The sequence below is a fragment of the Bos indicus genome, chromosome 12, assembly GCF_029378745.1.
Source record: "Bos indicus isolate NIAB-ARS_2022 breed Sahiwal x Tharparkar chromosome 12, NIAB-ARS_B.indTharparkar_mat_pri_1.0, whole genome shotgun sequence".
NCBI classification, from domain to species: Eukaryota; Metazoa; Chordata; class Mammalia; order Artiodactyla; family Bovidae; genus Bos; species Bos indicus.
Window position 1 is genome coordinate 7679921 of NC_091771.1, and position 22092 is coordinate 7702012.

Sequence of the window (22092 nt, forward strand, 5' to 3'; positions counted from 1 at the left end):
GGTGCTGGCTACTTAGAAGATGTCTGGCTTCTAAGTAGCCTTTATCTAGAGGCTGACTAGAATTATCACCAGAGCGTAAATGAGCTAGGGAGTGCTTTCTGCACCCTCTCCACTTCGCTCACCCAAACAACAAAACCAAGTTGCTAGCAGTTCCTTCAAAGGAGCTTGTCCACACATCTAGGTCCCAATGCTTATGGTGGCTACTGTTCCTGGTTGAATGGTGATTTAGATGAGACATACAGCAGTTTCAAGTTGCAGGAGTTTTATTTAGAGAGGCAAAGGTGCACTCTTAAGAAAGGATGAGAGAAGCAGCAGCAGTGAGAGTAGACTTAAGTTTTACAGAGAGGTGGCAGTCCTTCCTAATGTGAAGAGCTGACTCACTGGAAAAGACCTTGATGTTGGGAAACATGGAGGGCAGGAGGAGAAGGGGGTGACAGAGGATGAGATGGTTAGACAGCATCACCAACACAGCAGAAATGAAATCGAGCAAACTTCGGGAAATAGTGAAGGGTAGGGAGGCCTGGGGAACAGGATTTAGGGACTGAACAACAACAACAAATCTTTCCTTTGGTATGCAGGCGTATACACATAAGCACCCACAAGGAGAGGGTAACCACATTGCTAGTTTAACATAATTTTGCATTATTGACCCTAGGTGACTTTGAGTCAACTTTTAGGTCTTGGTGAGCCTGTGCCAACCTGTGCTGGTGTTTCCATCTTGCTTCAATCTGATAACACTGGGGAATTAGTAGTGGTCCTTGACAAGACATCTGAACAACCAAGCACATCCTTGACTAAAAGAGAGAGGATCTCTGGATATGCTGGACTACCAGTGTCCAAGTGAGAGGGAAAAATGACCCTTACCAGAATGGGGCAGGGCCTGCTCATGTCTGACTAGCTATCTAAAACTACCTGAAGGATTAGTATTTTTTTATTTGTGTGCTTATTCATGTCTGACTCTTTGGGAACCCATGGATTGTAGCCCACAAGTCTCCTCTGTCCATGAAATTTTTCCAGGCAAGAACAGTGGAGTAGGTTGCCGTTTCCTCCTTCAGGGGATCTTCCTGACCCAGGGATTGAACCCACATCTCCTGTGGCTCCTGCATTAGGTGAATTCTGTATCACTGAGCTACCTGGGAAAAATCCCCCACAAATCATTAGCACTGCCAGACAACAGAGTTTTCATTCAAGAGACTTATAGTACCATTATAGCAAAAATAACTGACTTTAAACAGTCACAAAATCATCTTCAAGACTATACACCTGGGCTCAGTGCAGAGAGGAACAGGTAAAAACATCAATCTCCCAGTATCTCCCTGGAAGATATTTGACTTCACTGCTGCTACCTAAGCTTCTGGCTTCTAATCAGCCTGCCTATGGAAGGTGTCTAGGTTCCCCCCAGGAGCCTTATAGACCTGGTGGGTTGGATCCTTTCTGTTTGCCCACAGGTGGTACTAAAAGCAAAACCAGGACTTTACCTTCTCCTTGTCAAAAATGTGTCCACACATCTGCCACCTTAATTGCCAGGGCTAGGACTTAATAGGCATCTGTGCCTGTGTGTGCTCAATAGTATCCAACTCTTTTGCAACTCTTTGGACTGTAGCCCACCAGGCTCCCTGTCTATGAAATTTGCCAGGCCAGAAAACTGGAATGGTTTGCCATTGCCTCCTCCAGGGGATCTTCCTGACATAAGGATCAAATAGCTCCGAATCTCCTGCAGCTCCTTCACTGGTGGGGGAATTCATGACTGCTGAGCCATTGGACTTGTAGGACTGGTTTCCAAATCGTCTAGCTCTGGGAGTTTACAGGGTTCAGTTTTCATGATCCCCAGGACTACACAAAAACAAAGAAGTGCTTCTGATGAGATGCAAAATACCCCTATTGCCTATTCCCTCAGGCTCAGTGTAGAGTGGGTGAGCAAAACCACCTCAGTCTTGGCTTCTCCTTTATTATGGGTGGACTCCATATGCAATGTCCTGACTTTCTCAGATGCTGCCTGAAGGTTCGGCTCTCAATTAGTCTGCATCAGATTGCTCAAGGAAAGACAGCAGTTCTCCAGGACCCTGAACAGATACATGGACATTTCCATGCATTTGGATAGGATAAAATTTATAATAACAACTTATGCATTTTTTTCTATTTTAATCAGTAATTCACAGATGGCACTTGTTTCTTTGTGATCATGCTAATAATGGGGATAAATTCTACTTTAATTTCACTGTTATTAACTGTATTTCTGTCTCTCATTCAAGGAAGCATACATGAAGTCAAAATGAGTAAGGCTGACTTTATGATCAGGAAATCCCTTTTTTGCCACTTTATTTTTAATTGAAGGACAACTGCTTTAAAGACCATCTCCTTCCCCACCCTCCCCTTTAGGTTGTTAAAGAGCCCCTGTTTGAATTCCCTGAGTCATACAGCAAATTCCCATGGAAGTAAATCCTTTCCTTTGATTTGTTTTTATAAATGCTCACAAGCTTCTGTTTTAACTCACTTTAGTACTCTTGCCTGGAAAATCCCATGAACAGAGGAGCCTGATGGGCTGTAGTCCATGGAGTTGTGAAGAGTCGGACACAACTGAGTGACTTCACTTTCACTTTTCACTTTCATGGATTGGAGAAGGAAATGGCAACCCACTCCAGTGTTCTTGCCTGGAGAATCCCAGGGACGGGGAAGCCTGGTGGGCTGCTGTCTGTGGCGTTGCACAGGGTCAGACACAACTGAAGAGACTTAGCAGCAGCAGCAGCAGCAGCAGTAAGATATTTGATATAGCATAATTTATAATTGGTTGAGACATGTTAATGAACCATGGTCTCACTGTCAAGTTGCCTTAATAGACGTTGCTGTACAAAAAGCTGATACAGTAGACCATAGAATTTTTGAGCATTAAGGGGCATGCACACTAAGTCACTTCACTAGTGTCCAACTCTTTGTGACCCCAGGGACTGTAGCCCGCCAGGCTCCTCTGTCCATGGGATTCTCCAGGCAAGAGTACTGGAGTGGATTGCCATTACCTTCTCCAGGGGACCTTTCTCACCCAGGGACTGAACCTGTGTCTCGTATGTCTCCTGCATTGGCAGGCAAGTTCTTTATCAATAGCACCACGTGGGAAGCCCCTGAGCATTATGGTACCAGGGTTTTTATTTTTTTTTCCCCTTGTCTCTTCTTTAGCACAAGGAAGGAGTACTAAAATACAGAAAAAAAAAAAAATGTCTTCTCAGGTTTAAGCAGTGAATTAGCGTTCAAGCTGAAGCTAATATGTTGTTGTTGTTGTTCAGGTGTTAATTTGTGTCTGACCCTTTGCAACCTCACAGACTGCACAATGCCAGGAATTGGCTAAAATTCTTGCCCATTGAGTAAGTGATGCTATCAAACCATTTCATCCTCTGCCACTCACTTGTCTTCTTGCCTTCAATCTTTCCCAGTATCAGGGTCTTTTCCAATGAGTCTGTTCTTCGCATTAGGTGGCTAAAGTATTGGAGCTTCAGCTTCATCATCAGTCCTTCCAATGAATATTCAGAGTTGATTTCCTATGGATTGACTGGTTTGATCTCCTTATAGTCCAAAGGAAGCTATTATAATTATTATCCAGTCCAAGAGGAAGCTATTATATTATTATCAATATCAACATTCTGATATTATCATACTCTGTTAAAAGTATATATATATCTTTATATATACTTACATTCTATGTTATATATATGTTATATAACATATATATATTTAACAGAGAATGTAAGTATGTATAAAGATATATATACTTTTAACAGAGTATGATAATATATATACGTTATATATATATAACATATATATATGTTATATAACATACTCTGTTAAAAATATATATTGGATATATATCCAATAAATATATATATAAATTATATTGATATAATATATATAATATGTAAATATAATTTATAGAATATATTATATAATATAAATATATAATATAATATATTATAAATATGTATCCAATAAATATATATTTATATTATATATAAATAGTTATATATTTATATATTATATTATATTATATCAATATAATTTATATATTATAAATATTATACTATATAAATATAATATAATATATTATAAAATAGTTATATATTTATATATTATATTATATAAATACAATGATTTATATATGTTTATATAATATATTATATATATTATTTATAATATATATGTATCTCTAAAGCATTATTTGGAAGGTTTTATATATAATCATGGAGAAGGCAACGGCACCCCACTCCAGTACTGTTACTTGGAAAATCCCATGGATGGAGGAGCCTGGTAGGCTGCAGTCCATGGGGTTGCTAATAGTCAGACATGACTGAGAAACTTCACTTTCACTTTTCACTTTCATGCATTGGAGAAGGAAATGGCAACCCACTCCAGTGTTCTTGCCTGGAGAATCCCAGGGAGGGGGAGTCTGGTGGGCTGCTGTCTATGGGGTCGCAGAGAGTCGGACACGACTGAAGCAACTTAGCCGCAGCAGCAGCATACATAATCAGGTAATTGAATCATCACAATAACAGGAGAAGTTATATGATTTCACCAAGGAAACCACCCAGAAACTGAAAGAGCAAGGATTTCAAGTCAAAGAGCCACTAAATGGTATTAAATAATGGACAATCATTATGTTACATGATAGAGACCATTTTTTTAATATACAGTCTTTTAAAGTAGACCATTAAAAACATTGAACAGTTGTACAGTTCTTAAAATAATTGTCAAGCCCAATGTTGTTTGATCCTTAAAGCAGTCCTATGAAACAGATTTCATAATTGGTTTCATCTTTACAGATAAAAACAAGAAAATATAGAGATGGTAAATAACTTTCCCAGAATGTTAGGAACTTGCCCAAGAAGAAACTAGTAAAATGAAAACTGGCCTTGGACTCTAAAACATTTTTCTTTACAAACTTAGGAATCACATTTTATTTCTGTGGGGAGATGTAGGTGAAGGGGCAGGCTTATTGGGAAGGTATTTGTTTTTCCATCACATATAGTCAAATTTCAGGCATATCACAAACTTGATCACAATAGAATGTGGAAAATTCTGAAAGAGATGGGAGTACCAGACCACCTGACCTGCCTCTTGAGATATCTGTATGCAGGTCAGGAAGCAACAGTTAGAACTGGACGTGGAACAACAGACTGGTTCCAAATAGGAAAAGGAGTACGTCAAGGCTGTATATTGTCACCCTGTTTATTTAACTTATATGCAGAGTACATCATGAGAAACGCTGGACTGGAAGAAACACAAGCTGGAATCAAGATTGCCAGGAGAAATCTCAATAACCTCAGATATGTAGATGACACCACCCTTATGGGAGAAAGTGAAGAGGAACTACAAAGCCTCTTGATGAAAGTGAAAGAGGAAAGTGAGAAAGTTGGCTTAAAGCTCAACATTCAGAAAACGAAGATCATGGCATCTGGTCCCATCACTTCATGGCAAATAGATGGGGAAACAATGGAAACAGTGTCAGACTTTATTTTTGGGGGCTCCAAAATCACTACAGATGGTGACTGCAGCCATGAAATTAAAAGATGCTTACTCCTTGGAAGGAAAGTTATGACTAACCTACATAGCATATTCAAAAGCAGAGACATTACTTTGCCAACAAAGGTCAGTCTAGTCAAGGCTATGGTTTTTCCTGTGGTTGTGTATGGATGTGAGAGTTGGACTGTGAAGAAGGCTGAGCACTGAAGAAATGATGCTTTTGAACTGTGGTATTGGAGAAGACTCTTGAGAGTCCCTTGGACTGCAAGGAGATCCAACCAGTGCATTCTGAAGGAGATGAGCCCTGGGATTACTTTGGAAGGAATGATGCTAAAGCTGAAACTCCAGTACTTTGGCCACCTCATGCGAAGAGTTGACTCATTGGAAAAGACTCTGATGCTGGGAGGGATTGGGGGCAGGAGGAGAAGGGGATGACAGAGAACGAGATGGATGGATGGCATCACTGACTCGATGGACGTGAGTCTGGGTGAACTCCGGGAGTTGGTGATGGACACAGAGGCCTGGTGTGCTGTGATTCATGGGATCACAAAGAGTTGGACACGACTGAGCGAGTGAACTGAACTGAGTGCCTATCCAAATCGAATGTTCATTTAATCTATGATTTCTGACACAATTATCTGGATCAGGTGTTGTTGTTTCAGATGTATAGTGTAATGATTTGATACTCACTTATATCTATCTATCTATATGTATATATATAGAGAGAGAGATATAAATATAGTACAAAATAATCAACAATAAATCATTATAATCATACATAAACAATAAACAGTACCACCATGCATAATTTTTTTCTTTTTCATTAATAAAAATTTTAAAAATCTACTTTCATTCATTTTCAAATATGCAATACAGTATTCTTGGCTATGGGTTTCCTTAGTGGCTCAGGTGGTAAAGAATCTGCAATGCAGGAGGCGTGGGTTCTATCCCTGGGCCAGAAAAATCTCTGGGAGAAGGGAATGGCTACCCACTCCAGTATTCTCTCCTGGAGATTCCCATGGACAGAGGAGCCTGATGGACTACAGTCCACTGGATTTCAGAGTCAGACATGACTAAGCAACTAAACACTTTCACTTTTTGGACTAATTTTTGCTCTAGTCACTGTGCTACATCTTATTTATTTTATAACTGGAAACTTGGAAAGCATATTCCTATGCCAGTTATTATAATGTGCAACTAAAAGAGTTTTAATGGCATCAGATCAGTTCAGTTTAGTTCAGTTCAGTTGCTCAGTCATGTCCGACTCATTGCGACCCCATGTACTGCAGCACACCAGGCTTCCCAGTTCATCACCAACTCTTGGAGCTTACTCAAACTCATGTCCATTGAGTCGGTGATGCCATCCAACCATCTCATCCTCTGTTGTCCTCTTCTCCTCCTGCCTTCAATCTTTCCCAGCATCAGGGTCTTTTCTAATGAGTCAGGTCTTTGCATCAGGTAGCCAAAGTATTGGAGTTTCAGCTTCAACATCAGTCCTTCCAATGAATATTCAGGACTGGTTTCCTTTAGGATGGACTAGTTCGATCTTCTTGCAGTCCAAGGGACTATCAAGAATCTTCTCCAACACCACAGTTCAAAAGCATCAATTCTTTAGCACTCAGGTTTCTTTATAGTCCAAATCTCACATTCATACACGGATACTGGAAAAACCATAGCTGTGGCTAAATGGACCTTTGTTGGCAAAGTAATGTCTCTGCTTTTTAATATGCTGTCTAGATTGATCATAGCTTTCCTTCCAAGGAGCAAGTATCTTTTAATTTCATGGCTGCAATCACCATCTGCAGTGATTTTGCAGCCCCAAAAGTAAAGTCTGTCACTATTCCCACTGTTTTCCTATCTATTTGCCATGAAGTGATGGGACCATATGCCATGCTCTTAGTTTTCTGAATATTGAGTTTTAAACCAACTTTTTCACTGTCCTCTTTCATTTTCATCAAGAGGCTCTTTAGTTCCTCTTCACTTTCTGCCATAAGGGTGGTGTCATCTGCATATCTGAGGTTATTGATATTTTCCCCCCACAACCTTGATTTCAACTGTGCTTCATGCAGCCTGGTATTTTGCATGATGTACTCTTCATATAAGTTAAATAAGCAGGGTGACAATATACAACCTTGACATACTCCTTTTCCTGTTTGGAACCAGTCTGTTACATGTCCATTTCTAAATGTTGCTTCTTGGCCTGCATACAGATTTCTCAGGAGGCAGTCTGGTCTGGTAGTCCTGTCTCTTGAAGAATTTTCCAGTTTGTTGGGATCAACACAGTCAAAGGCTTTGGCATAGTCAATAAAGCAGAAATAGATGTTTTTTCTGGAACTCTCTTGCTTTTTCAATGATCCAACAGATGTTGGCAATTTGATCTCTGCTTCCTGTGCCTTTTCTAAATCCAGCTTGAACATCTGGTAGTTCACACTTCATATACTGTTAAAGCCTGGCTTGGAGAATTTTGAGCATTACTTTGCTGGCTTGTGAGATGTGTGCAGTTGTGCAGTAGTTTGAACATTCTTTGGCATTGCCTTTCTTAGGGATTGGAATGAAAAGTGATCTTTTCCATTCCTGTGGCCACTGCTGAGTTTTCCAAATTTGCTGGCATATTGAATGCAGCACTTTCACAGCATCATTTTTAGGAAATGAAATAGCTCAACTGGAATTCCATCACCTCCACTTTTGTTCATGGTGATGCTTCCCAAGGCCCACTTGACTTAACATTCTAGGATGTCTGGCTCTAAGTGAGTGATCACACCATCGTCGTTGTCTGGTCATGAAGATCTTTCTTGTATTGTTCTGTGTATTCTTGTCACCTCTTCTTAATATCTTCTGCTTTTGTTAGGTCTCTACCATTTCTGTCCTTTATTGAGCCCATCTTTGCATGAAATGTTCCCTTGGTATCCCTAATTTTCTTGAAGAGATCTCTAGTCTTTCCCATTTTATTGTTTTCCTTTATTTCTTTGCATTGTGATACATTTTAAGCCAATAATTATATAAAGCAACTATATAGATATTGCTTTAAGGAAACGAGATTAAGATGGTATATGGTATGGATAATAAATATATTATTTCAAGTTAATATTAATAAATTGATAAACAGTTCATATTACTGCCTGCATTTTTATGGTTGTACTCATTGAAATAAAGCAAAGTACCAAAGTAAGGGGAAACTATGCTTTTTCAGAGCCATTTGTTAAAAATGAAGAAAATATTACTGGATAATCTTGGACTACCAGCTGGTTGCTTTCCCTTCCTTTAAAAATCTGCAAGTTTCTTTCAAAGACATGATGTTGTTTCTAATCAAACACTTCCTCAAATATCACTCTCATGATACCGTTTACTCTAAATAAATGTGTCTCTCAGTATATCCCATATGGCAATATATATAGTGTTGCATATTTTAAAAGTGGGTCACAAGTAATTTATACTAGTTCTATGTATGTAAAATTCTCATGATGTTGTAATTGGTTTCATATTTCATAATATATTATTAACTGTCATCATATGAGAATTTTAAATTTTCCTTAATTAATATTGAGACATATTACTCCCAATCTATATCTTACTGTGTTATGTAAAGTTATTCATGTGTTATACAAAATTCATATGAGATATATTTATACATATATATCTTTTGAAAAGTACTAAAGCTAAGAATTAAGAGACTAACCTTTTTAAAAAAGCTATACTCTTTGACAACTCTGCTTTATTTTTACTTCAAATAGGAAAAAGTGTTCAAACGTCAAGAGAAAAAAAAAAGGTTTCTACTTGCAGGATGGCCTCTCTCTATTTAAAGATAATTATTTCACTCAAAGCTTTCTTGCAATTTTCATACTATCTCATCAACCAGTCAATAAAGAATTCTCTAGAGAGCTATAATTCCTTTTTGTTTTTTTCAACTGTTACATTTTTTTGTCTTCTAAATTGAGCCATTACTCACACTTTTGTAATGTAGGTCTTGATTTACCAAACTCAAATCCAGATGTTTGATATCTTTTCAATGCAGGTTCTCAGCACAGCATCTGTTTTACATTTTGGATCTGCAGTATAGAATCCATGGACACTTGGATAAGTTATATCTTCATTGATCTTTTATCATTTTTATATGGAATGAGAAAAAGCTTCATTTCATGTTTTCTTAAATGAGATATAAAATAAATTAGAAATTTTATACTAATTCTTATAGCAGGTAGGGTAATTGTACTTTGCAATACTTTTGTAAGTAACATGCATATTTTGTGTGAGTTACCTATCCCTTAATGAACAGAAAAATTGGAGTAGTCAACTCACTATTATCTTTAATTATTATGATTTTGAATAAATGTACAGTCTTTAAGCTTCAGTCTAAAAAAAAAAAACTCTAAAAAGAAAACAACCAAACAAAAGAACATAAAGAAAACAAACAATGGCTATAAAAGAAAAAAATCAATGAAATTTACAAATAAAATGCAATCAAGAAAAATGACAATAATAATGTATCAAATTGATAAACACCTTTAAAGTCTGATCAAAAAAAAGAGAGAACCCAAATGATCATCATCAAAGACCATAGACATGAAAACAATAATATTGTTTATAATGTTTGACAATAAACTTGAAACCATGTAAACAAATTACTCAAAGACCTTAAAACTCACTCAGTTCAGCTCAGATACTCAGTTGTGTCCAACTCTTTGTGACTCCATGCACTGCAGCACTCCAAGTCTCCCTGTCCATCACCAACTCCCGGAGTTCACTCAAACTCACGTCCATCGAGTCAGTGATGGCATCCAACCATCTCATCCTCTGTTGTCCCCTTCTCCTCCTGCCTTCAATCTTTCCCAGCATCAAGGTCTTTTCAAATGAGTCAGTTCTTCGATTAAGGTGGCCAAAGTACTGGAGTTTCAGCTTCAGCATCAGTCCTTCCAATGCATATTCAAGATTGGTTTCCTTTAGGATGAACTAGTTGGATCTCCTTGCAGTCCAAGGGACTCTCAAGAGTCTTCTTCAATACCATAGTCCAAAAGCATCAATTCTTTGGTGCACAGCTTTCTTTATAGTTCAACTCTCACATCTATAGATGACTACTGGAAAACCATAGTATTGACTAGACAGACCTTTGTTGGAAAAGTAATGTCTCTGCTTTTTAACAAAAGTGTTTTGTTTGTTTGTTTGTTTGTTTTTTAATAAAAACTCACTTAATCTAACTTTGATTTGTTATATATCTTATTAAAATATATCTATAATTTAAAAAACTAAAAATAAAATCTCAGATCCTGATGATATTCCACAGATTTTTCTTTATTTTTGAGAAAAAACTGGAAAGACTTCTTTAAAGTTTTTCCAATATTTAGCAAAGAAAAGCTAGTTGTATGTAGCCAACACAACCTTCTTACCAAAAGCTGAAAAGCTCTTTCCAAAACTCAGGATGAAACCATGTGATAAGCTCTTATGAACATAGAAGAAAAACTTAAAAAAAAAATCAATAATATATAACAAGAATAAAATATGATGATAAAATAGAGATTATTATTAAATAAAAGATAATCATTTTAAAATGTCATAATTTGCAACATTAACATATAAATGGAAATTTGTGATCACCAACACAGAAGAACTTCACAAATAAGCCAGTACCTGTTATCAATGGGAGAAAAAATCTTAGCCATACAAGGGAAAGTACATGGAAAAACAAATGTAATAATGAAGTACTGACTGCTTTCTCTCTGAGAACAGGGGAATTCACTATTAACACTTCTATTGAAAGAATATATAGTGATAGAGATCCTCAAAATTTCAATAAAGCAAGAAAATAAAAAAAATTCATACAAGATGTTAAAAAATATGAAACAACTGCGTTTTGATTTAAAAAAAATTAGCATTTGAGGTCTTACATGGAAAACTCATCTCCACACTTCTCCAAAATCATCCTTTGATTCGGGAGCAAATCTGTATTTATTTACTATGCAACAACAGACTGGTTCCAAATAGGAAAAGGAGTATGTCAAGGCTGTATACTGTCACCCTGCTTATTTAACTTATATGCAGAGTACATCATGAGAAACACTGGGCTGGAAGAAGCACAAGCTGGAATCAAGATTGCCGGGAGAAATATCAATAACCTCAGATATGCAGATGACACCACCCTTATGGCACAAAGAGAAGTGGAACTAAAGAGCCTCTTGATGAAACTGAGAGAGGAGAGAGAGAGAGAGGAAAAAAAAAAAAAAAAAAACGGACTTAAAACTCAACATTCAAAAAATGAAGATCATGGCATCTGGTCCCGTCACTTCACCTTAAGTAGATGGGGAAACAATGGAAACAGTGAGAGACTTTCTTTTCTTGGGCTCCAAAATCACTGCAGATGGTGACTACAGTTATTAAATTAAAAAACAAAAAACAAACTTGCTCCTTGGAAGAAAAGCAATGACACACATAGACAGCATATTAAAAAGCAAAGACATCACTTTGCTGACAAAGTTTCACTGTAGGCTATCATGCTCCTCTGTCCATGGGATTTTCCAGACAAGAGTACTGGACTGGGTTGCCATTTCCTTCTCCAGAGGATCTTCCCGACCCAGGGGTCTCCTACATTGTAGGCAGATGCTTTACTGTCTGAGGCACCAGGTAAGTATTTCTAGAGAAGGAAATGGCAAATGACTCCAGTATTATTGCCTGGAGAATCCCCATGGACAGAGGAGCCTGGCAGGCCATGGTCCATGGGGACTCAGAGAGTTGGACATGTCTGAAGTGACTAACCACACATGCACACAGGCTCTATTTCTAAATATAGTCCAGTTAAGAATTAGAGCTTCCACCAGTACTATTCAACATAGTTTTGGAAGTTTTAGCCACAGCAATTTGAGAAGAAAAAGAAATAAAAGGAATCCAGATTAAAAAAGAAGCAAAACTCTCACTGTTTGCAGATGATATGATCCTCTACATAGAAAACCCTAAAGACACCACCAGAAAATTACTAGAGGCAATCAATGAATATAGTAAAGTTACAGGACATAAAATTAACACACAGAAATTCCTTTCATTCCTATACATTAATAATGAGAAAACAGAAAGAGAACTTAAGGAAACAATTTCATTCACCATTGTGATGACAAAAATAAAATACTTAGGAATAAATCTACTTAAAGAAACAAAAGACCTATATATAGAAAGCTGTAAAACACTGATGAAAGAAATCAAAGATGACCCAAATTGATGGAGAAATATACCATGTTCACGGATCAGAAGAATCAATATAGTGAAAATGAGTATACTACCCAAAGCAATCTATAGATTCAATTCAATCCCTATCAAGCTACCAATGATATTTTTCACAGAACTAGAACAAGTAATTTCACAATTTGTATAGAAATACAAAACAACAACAACAAAAAAACAAAACAACAACAAAAAAACCCTCAAATAGCCAAATCAATCTTGAGAAAGAAGAATGGAATTGGAGGAATCAATCTGCCTGACTTCAGACTATACTAGAAAGCTACAGTCATCAAGACAGTATGGTACTGGCACAAAGATAGAAATATAGATCAATGGAACAAAATAGAAAGCCCATAGATAAACTCATGCACCTATGGACACCTTAACTTTGACAAAGGAGGCAAGAATATACAATTAATTAAAGACAATCTCTTTAACAAGTGGTGCTGGGAAAACTGGTCAACTGCCTGTAAATGAATGAAATTAGAACACTTTCTAACACCATATACAAAAATAAGCTCAAAATGGATCAATGATCTAAATGTAAGACCAGAAACTATAAAATTCCTAGAGGAGAACATAGGCAAAACAAACTCTGACATATCACAGCAGGATCCTCTGTGATCCATCCCCCAGAGTAATGGAAATAAAAGCAAAAATAAACAAATGGGTCCTCATTAAACTTAAAAGCTTTTGCACAACTAAGGAAACTATAAGCACAGTGAAAAGACAGCCTTCAGAATGGGAGAAAAAAATAGCAAATGAAGCACCTGACAAAGAATTAATCTGAAAAATATACAAGCAGCTCAATACCAGAAATATAAGTGATCCAATTAAAAAATGGGCCAAAGAACTAAACAGACATTTCCCCAAAGAAGACATACAGATGGCTAACAAACACATGAAAAGAGGATCAACATCACTCAGTATCAGAGAAATGCAAATCAAAACCACAATAAGATACCATCTCACGCTGGTCAGAATGGCTGCTATCCAAAAGTCTACAAGCAATAAATGCTGGAGAGGGTGTGGAGAAAAGGGAATCCTCTTATACTGTTGGCGGGAATGCAAACTAGTACAGCCACTATGGAGAACAATGTGAAGATTCCTTAAAAAACTGGAAATAGAACTGCCAGAAATGCCACTGAGAGAATAGCAATGAAACATGTATATTAACATATGTGAAATAGATGACCAGTCCAGGTTCGATGCATGAGACAGGGTGCTCAGGGCTGGTGCACTGAGACAACCTTGAGGGAGGGGATAGGAGGGAGGTGGGAGGGAGTTCAATATGGGGGGTACATGTACACCCATGGCTGATTCACGTCAATGTATGGCAAAAACCACTACAATATTGTAAAGTAATTAGCCTTTGATTAGAATAAATTAATTAATTAAAAAAAGAATTAGGACTTCAACATATGCATTTTGGAGGGACACAATTCAGTCCACAAGAGCTATAAAAATTTTTGTTGTTTTCTAAGATTGTAAAGAATCATATAAATTAAATTCCTACTTATTTAAATGGTCATAATCCTATTTTTCACCCACTCCAGTATTCTTGCCTGGGGAATTCCAGGGACGGGGGAGCCTGGTGGGCTGCCATCTATGGGGTCACACAGAGCTGGACACGACTGAAGTTACTTAGCATAGCATAGCATAGCATAGCAATCCTATTTTTCAGGTACTGTGCTACTCTGTCAGGGTGGAGTAAAGGGCAGAATGGAAATGTTCAGTGGCATCTTGCAACTGATAGCAGAGGAGAAAAGATTGTTTTTAACCAAATCTAGTGATATCATGAAATTTGTGTTTATTCTTACAGGTTTGGTGATTTCATGGTGAGAGAAAAGGATGTTCTCACATATTGGTTTATATTTATATTTTAAAATAAAATATAAGGTTATGAGAATGAAAAGGGGCAGCGTTAGTGGTATAATAACAAGGGCAATTAGGACAGTACAGAGAACTAGAAAACCAGTATCCTTGAGATGACAAGATTAAAAAAAAAAAAGAAATATATGTATACTTATGGCTGATTTGCATTGTTGTATGGCAGAAACTAAAACAAGATTATATGTAAAGCAATTATCCTCCAATTAAAAATATATTAAAAAAGAAATATCATAACATTGTGATTATCATTGAAAAAACAGTTAAATTACCATAAATTTAAAATGATTATAAATTTAAACTGTGGCTCTATTTTATCACATGGAAGGACAAAGTGGACAAAACTAAAAATAATAACAATAATGATGGTGATAGCAGAAACTATGAGATGCTTTGCAGACACTATGGTAAAAAGCTTTTACTGAATTATTTCTTTTTATAGTAGTTCTATGAAGAATCTACCCTTATTATTAATATTATCATTTGGTGGTTGAACAAACTGAAGCCTACAAAGGTTTGAATATTTCTCCAAATTATAATTAATCTTAAATAGGAACACAGGTAGTCTGACTTCTTCAAAACAAAATTCTTATGCCCTTCACTGTTTTTTACATGGTCAGAATTTTGGCAGGTGCATGTGATATGACATCAGAGATATAATAAAATGAAATCATCCACAGGAGCATTTGAAAAGATAAATCATGCAGTATTTGCTAGATGATGTTGGGAATAAACACCACAGAAAGATTAAATAAGGAAAGTCAAAGTTTTTCAGTATAATACAGAAGAAGAAAAGGTGATATGGAGTACTTGAGTAAGCCAATGGGAATGCAGGAAAGGAGGTGTGCCTGCATATTTTGGTGTTTAAATTATAGATTGGTGACACTATTTTTGAAGAAAAACAAAATTTATGATTACTGTAATCAGTTAGTGAGGATGGTGAGGAGAAAGTTATTGGAAAACATGATGTAAGAAATCCTCGCTGCCAAAACCCACAGACCAGGACATTCAAGGATTATTAATGAACATCACATGCAACAACACTATTGTCAGGATTTGATGTGTCATCCATACTCCAGTTAACAATGATATATAGGTTGGGAAGTTGATAATCCAATATTGATAAGGTGCTAAAAATATATTTTTCTTTATATACTGGGTAGAGGAGAAATGATAAGGAAGCAGAAGAGAGTATCAAAGACATCTCTACTCTTGCTCCTAATTGTTAAGGATTTGAATAAAGCAATATTTCACTTGGTGATTAGGGAAGAAGCAGTGTCCTCTGGAAATGGTAAGGTTGTTGTTGGTTTTTTTTTTGTCACACCAAATAGCGTGCAGGATCTCAGTTTCCCAACCAGGAATCAAACCTGGGCCATGACAATGAAAGCTCCGAATCCTGACCACGAGGGAATCCCCTGGTCAGATTTTATTTAAAGTAATAAGGTAAAGGAACTATTCCGAGAATGGGGTTATGGATATAGTGTAGACAGATCATAGAATGGGCATTGCAAGAGGTTAGTTGAAGGCTGGAGAAGGAAAGTAGTCATGAAATGCAGAGTAAAGGAGAAAAGTTGAAATGAGCAAGTGTTTCACAAGTGAATACACAATGGATTAAAAACATAACTTGCATGACAACTGGAAAATAGCAAACAGCATAAAATATTAATGTTAGGTATGCTGATATTAACCTTAAAGGTCTTTTAGAATGTGCTCTATAGGCATTTTAAAGACTGTAGCTATGATTTTGAAATGAAATCTATCAAACATGATATAGGCTTTTGATGTTGATATTAATTTTCTTCTTTGTTTGCTAGTATTGGCATGTGTGATAATGATAACATTGTTCAAAAGCAATAAGAAAGCAAGGATGAGTTATATTATCCCTCTTACTGAGCTTGGGAATTGAAGCTGGTGTTGTTGTTCAGTCACTAAGTTGTGTCCAACTCTTTGCAACCCATGAACTGCAGCAGCATGCCAGATTCCCTGTCCTTCACTCTCTATTGGATTTTGCTCAAACTCATGTCTGTGGAGTCAGTGATGCCGTCCAACTATCTCATCCTCTGTTGTCTGTTTCTCTTCCTTCCCTCAGTGTTTCCCAGCAACAAAGTCTTTTCCAGTGAGTCGGCTCTGGAGTTAGCAAAATCTAAAAAGATGCATTTTCTGGTTCATTCCTTCAGGAATGACAATATATTTTCTCTCAATGTCCTCTAGTGTGGTAGGAAGTACTCCACTTGACAACTTCATACTCATTGCAGGATAGTCTCAGGTCTTGATTTCCTTTACCTCTGCATTTGAGTGATACTGCCGAGGTATATATGAATTACATACTTTTTAGACTTGACTGAATTAATTTATAAAATGTTACACTGAGAAATGTCCTAACAGTTTTCTTCCCAATTAGAAATCTCCCAGGATTTTTAATTCTCGTGCTTTGTAGTTTCTCTAGTGAAAGTGAAAGTTGCTCAGTCATGTCCGACTCTTTGTGACCCCATGGACTATACAGTCCATGGAATTCCCTAGGCCAGAATACTGGAGTGGGTAGCCTTTCCCTTCTCCAGGGGATCTTCCCAATCCAGGGATCAAACCCAGGTCTCCCACATTGCAGGCAGATTCTTTGCCAGCTGAGCCACAAGGGAAGCCCAGGAATACTGGAGCAGCTTGCCCATCCCTTCTCCAGAGGATCTTCCCCACCCAGGAATTGAACCAGGGTCTCCAGCATTGCAGGTGGATTCTTTACCAATTGAGCTATCTCGAGAGAGATTCTTATTTTGACTTTTATTCCCTCATTCATCATTAAGATCCCTGTATTTGCTTTCTATAATTATTTTCCCAGGTTGAATCCATGAGGAAATATATACAGATAAATCACAATAGTGGCTGAAATTGTACCACTGCTTATGTTTTTATAAATGCATTACCACATAAGATATAATTTCAAATATTTCATATATTTTTTCCATTTGTTCTTCATATTAACTGCTAATGATTTATTAATTCATTCATCCATCCTGTAAGTATTTAATGGATGTTATATGTTTGCTACTCTACCAGTTGCTGTGGATTAGAAGATAAATAATAGATGATCACTACCCTCAAAGAAGCAGCTCTTGTAAACACATAATGTAATCAATGTAACAAGAGAATTAGATACAGAGGGTACAATGTTAACACAGAGAAAAAGAATGATGTTCTATATATATAGTAGTATAACTCAGCAATGTTTTTGAGAAAGAATTGATGTTGAAATGAGGTTTTGAAATAGGAATAATCTTTTACCATATATACCTAAAGAGATAAAAGCCAGTACGGACCAAAACTTTTGAAGACATGGGGGATCCACAAAATTGCAAGGAATTGCAAACACCTTTGTCCTACCGGCTGGATGGTTGGTATTATTTCCCAATAATATACATACCATGATAACAAGTTGAAGTTATTTCTTGAAGTGGTTGGAAGTTTTTTTTTCTCTAGAAATTCATTTTGTAGTGCAGAGCCATAAGAGTGGGAAAATAATCAGACTTATGAGTAATTTGTTTTGCTTCCAATTTTGTATAATCTTCAGATAAAAGATTGGTTTTCTGAATGAATTAAAAAGGTACGATATGAAGAATTATTTTAAATGTCCATTATAGTTTATATACTTTTAATAAATTTTTTGCTTGATTTTTTTAAAGTTGTATCCTTTGAATTCTATACAGACCAGTAGATAGATACCTATAGATAGATAGACAGACTTCCTTGGTAGCTCAGCTGGTAAAGAATCCGCTTGACATTCAGGAGACACCAGATGGATTCCTGGGTCTGCAAGTTCTTCTGGAGGAGGGGAATATTCTTGCTGGAGGATCCCCATGGACAGAGGAGCCTGGCAAACTACAGTCTGTGGGGTCACAAGTGTTGGAGCCGACTGAATGACTAAGCACAGCACAGCAGATAGATAGGCAGATGCATAGACAGATTGATAGAATTCTTCTGTACATCATTAACCAAGACAGCCTAATTTTTCACTCAACTTGATTAAATTTTAGATAGTTTTCTTCCTGACTTAGGTCACTTTATTATTCTTAGAGCATCAACCCTAGAGACCTTGCAGCTGTAAATTCTTTCTCTGTTCCTTTGAGAGAAAAGTTTTCTACAACCCAGGATAGTCTTTTGCGAGAATCTGGGAGACTTTTCTTTGAAATATAAGCATCAAGAAAGATAGAGTGCCTATCTTCCTTTCTCTGTGGAAGAATAGGAGCCTTACTTCAATAAGTGCCAATTAATAAACACAGATTGCCTTAACAGACAGAACAACCTCCCACCTAAAACCCTTCATACTTCCCTATTAGCTAACCCCAGTGCTTTTAAAATTCCTTGTCTTTCAGGGGAATTCAGGGTCTTTCACATATTGCAATGGTCTTGAATAAAATTTTCCATGTGATTTAACTCCATCCAATGCAATTTCTCTGTTTTTTTTTTTTTAATTAAAAATAAAAAGATACATTTCTTTGCCAACAAAGCTCTGGTGTGCTGCAGACCATGGTGTCACAAAAAGTCGGATATGACTAAGCAACTGGACTGAACTGAATGTAATTTCTCTAGGTTAAACCTAGAAGACTATGAATTTAAAACCTAGGTAAAATTCTTTCAATCCATCTGATTCCTTTTACATACAATGGATATATATTGCAGAAAATGGAATATTCTTTCATGATTTTCCTGTCTTCATAAAGATTTTATTGGTTAAATTGTAGTAACTGCCTCCAGTGTACTCTGCAGATTATATTTACAATACTTAAGCATTACCTGTTGTAGTTAAAGTTCTTCAATAACAGGAAACATGACTTAAATTTCCTCCAATCCATCATTTTACCTTGAAAAGAATGTTGAAAGAAGCAAGCATTTAATAACTGTTTGCATAGCAGGGAAATTCTTATAACAGTCAATGCATGGATGAGGAAAATCATGGGACTAGAAAACAGGTGAAATTCCCACTAAATACAATTATGGAGACTATTTCCTGTGATTATAGTCATGATGGTTAACATTTAGCTATGTCTATACAATTTCAGAAAATTGAGTTGATCATCATATGGCAGATTTGACTTACTAAAATTCACATACACACACAGATGCTCATGCATGAGCACACACATACACAATCAAAGAAATATTCCTATGATTATAATGCCTTTGTTTAATATACAGATGTGTCCTTCTAAAAGATGTGTATCTATATTTATATCTAAGTAAATATAGCTCAATATACATGAAAACTTGAAACTGCAAACTAGTTTGCTGCTGCTGCTGCTAAGTCGCTTCAGTCCTGTTCGACTCTGTGTGACCCCAGAGACGGCAGCCCACCAGGCTCCCCCGTCCCTGGGATTCTCCAGGCAAGAGCACTGGAGTGGGTTGCCATTTCCTTAAGTGATTACTTATACAGAATTTGAAAGATATTCTTATCTTCACACATCACCAAATGATTTACCATTAAGTACGTCTAAACAGAAGCATACACTACTGCACTTAACTCTTTTATGGATCATTAACTCTTTGGCCAGTGGATATATGATAAATGGTCAGTAGCAATTAATATCAAAATAGAAAAAGATAAAACTAATCGTATATATAAAGTTTTTCACTTATAGGGACTTTGTTTACAGAAACATTACTCATAAGAAATTCATATTTTTAGCAACAAAGAAAATGTGTATTCTACTGGAAAGTTTTTTAAGAACTTATTTTGGAATTACTTATTTTTTTAAAAAGAAAATTATTTGTGTAAGTTGTCTTACACAAATTTGTGTAAATTGCTTAAGTTGTGTGGAGTTAACACAAGTAATCCTATAAAGGAATTGTGGCTTGAACTGTGGCTACCAATTCAAGCCACAGAATCATAAATTCCACTCATAACTTAAAAGTGGCTCTGAGAAAGGGATAGAGTCAAGATATATTTATAACAAAAATAAAAACTTCAAAAAATATATTTTATAAAAATATACTATGAACCTGGTATTTTTACAGTAACTCCTCTGATTAGGGATTGCTATTCCTTTTGTACAGACATGAAAATGGTCTCAGAATGTTTAAAGGTACATCTCAAGACTCATAACTAGTCCATAGTAGACCGTGAAAGCAAACAGGGATCTACTGGCCTCCAATGACTGTGCAACACTTTCAGTAATTCTCTGAAACCTAAAGTCGTATTATATAAAGACACAAGACATCTGTCAAACAGTGACTTCAAGTGAAGAATGTGCATAGAATCTGAAATGGACCCTTATTTTTAGCACAGGGAGCTACCGTGATTCAATTTCTAATTCCTATATTCTCACAGCAAGAAGACAAGAAATGTGAAAACAGAAAACATTACTATTTCTCCAATTCCAAATCCCTAAAATGTATTTCTTTTTTTCCTACATTTTTCCTTATTCCAATGTTTTATCACAAACATTGCTTTTTATTTAGGTAATTTGAAAAGGTGAAATAAATTAGCTTTCAAAAATGCATTTATATCTGGTCAGAATTGCTGTGTTGTGGCTATTTCCACTTGGGTTATGTGTAGCAATCCATTCACATCTGGGGAAAATATTTATAATATTTAATTCTCAATAATTATGTAAAGGTGTAAAAAAACAAACATCAGAGAAACAAACTTAAGTAAGCATCAACATTATTAACTAGTAAATTTGAAGTCTGATTGTAATCAGACTTATTAAATTGGAACCAGTCTGCTTTCCACTGTAGGAGAACTAGGTGTCTAAACATGGTCTAAAAATGGAGATGAAGTGAAGATAACTGGATAAAACTCTAAAGAGATTTTTAGACAGACACATAAAAAATAGTTGATGAAGTAAATTCTCAATTCTCAGTAGTTTATTTTTTAATACACTAAATTATATAATCTTCAATTTTTTGAAAAAAAAAAAAGTGGTATCTGAAGAAAAACAATTTCAAGAAATTTGTTGGTAAAATAAAATACACCATCTAACTTAAGTTGATAACCATACAGAGAGAGGAGCAAGATGGTGAAGTATGTAGACCCTGCCTATGTGCTCAGTCACTTCAGTCATGTCCAACTCTTTACAACCGAGGGACTGTGGCCTGCCAGGCTCCTCTGTCCACAGATTATCCAGGCAAGAATACTGTAGTGGGTTGCCATTTCCACTCCAAACCAGGGATCAAACACCCATCTCTTACATCTCCTGCATTGGCAGGCAGGTTCTTTACCACTAGCACCACCTGGGAAGCCCGGGAGACCCTAAGCTCACACGCTTCCACAGATACAAAAGAATTATAATTATTTACAAAGCAACTACCAGTGAGAACAAACTGAGGACTAGGAGAAAAGATCTCCACAATTCAGTTCAGTTCAGTCACTCAGGCATGTCTGACTCTTTGCGAGCCCATGGACTGCAGCACGCCAGGCTTCCCTGTACATTACCAACTCCCGGACTTGCTCAACTTGCTCAAACTCATGTCCATTAAGTCGGTGATGCAATCCAAACATTTCAT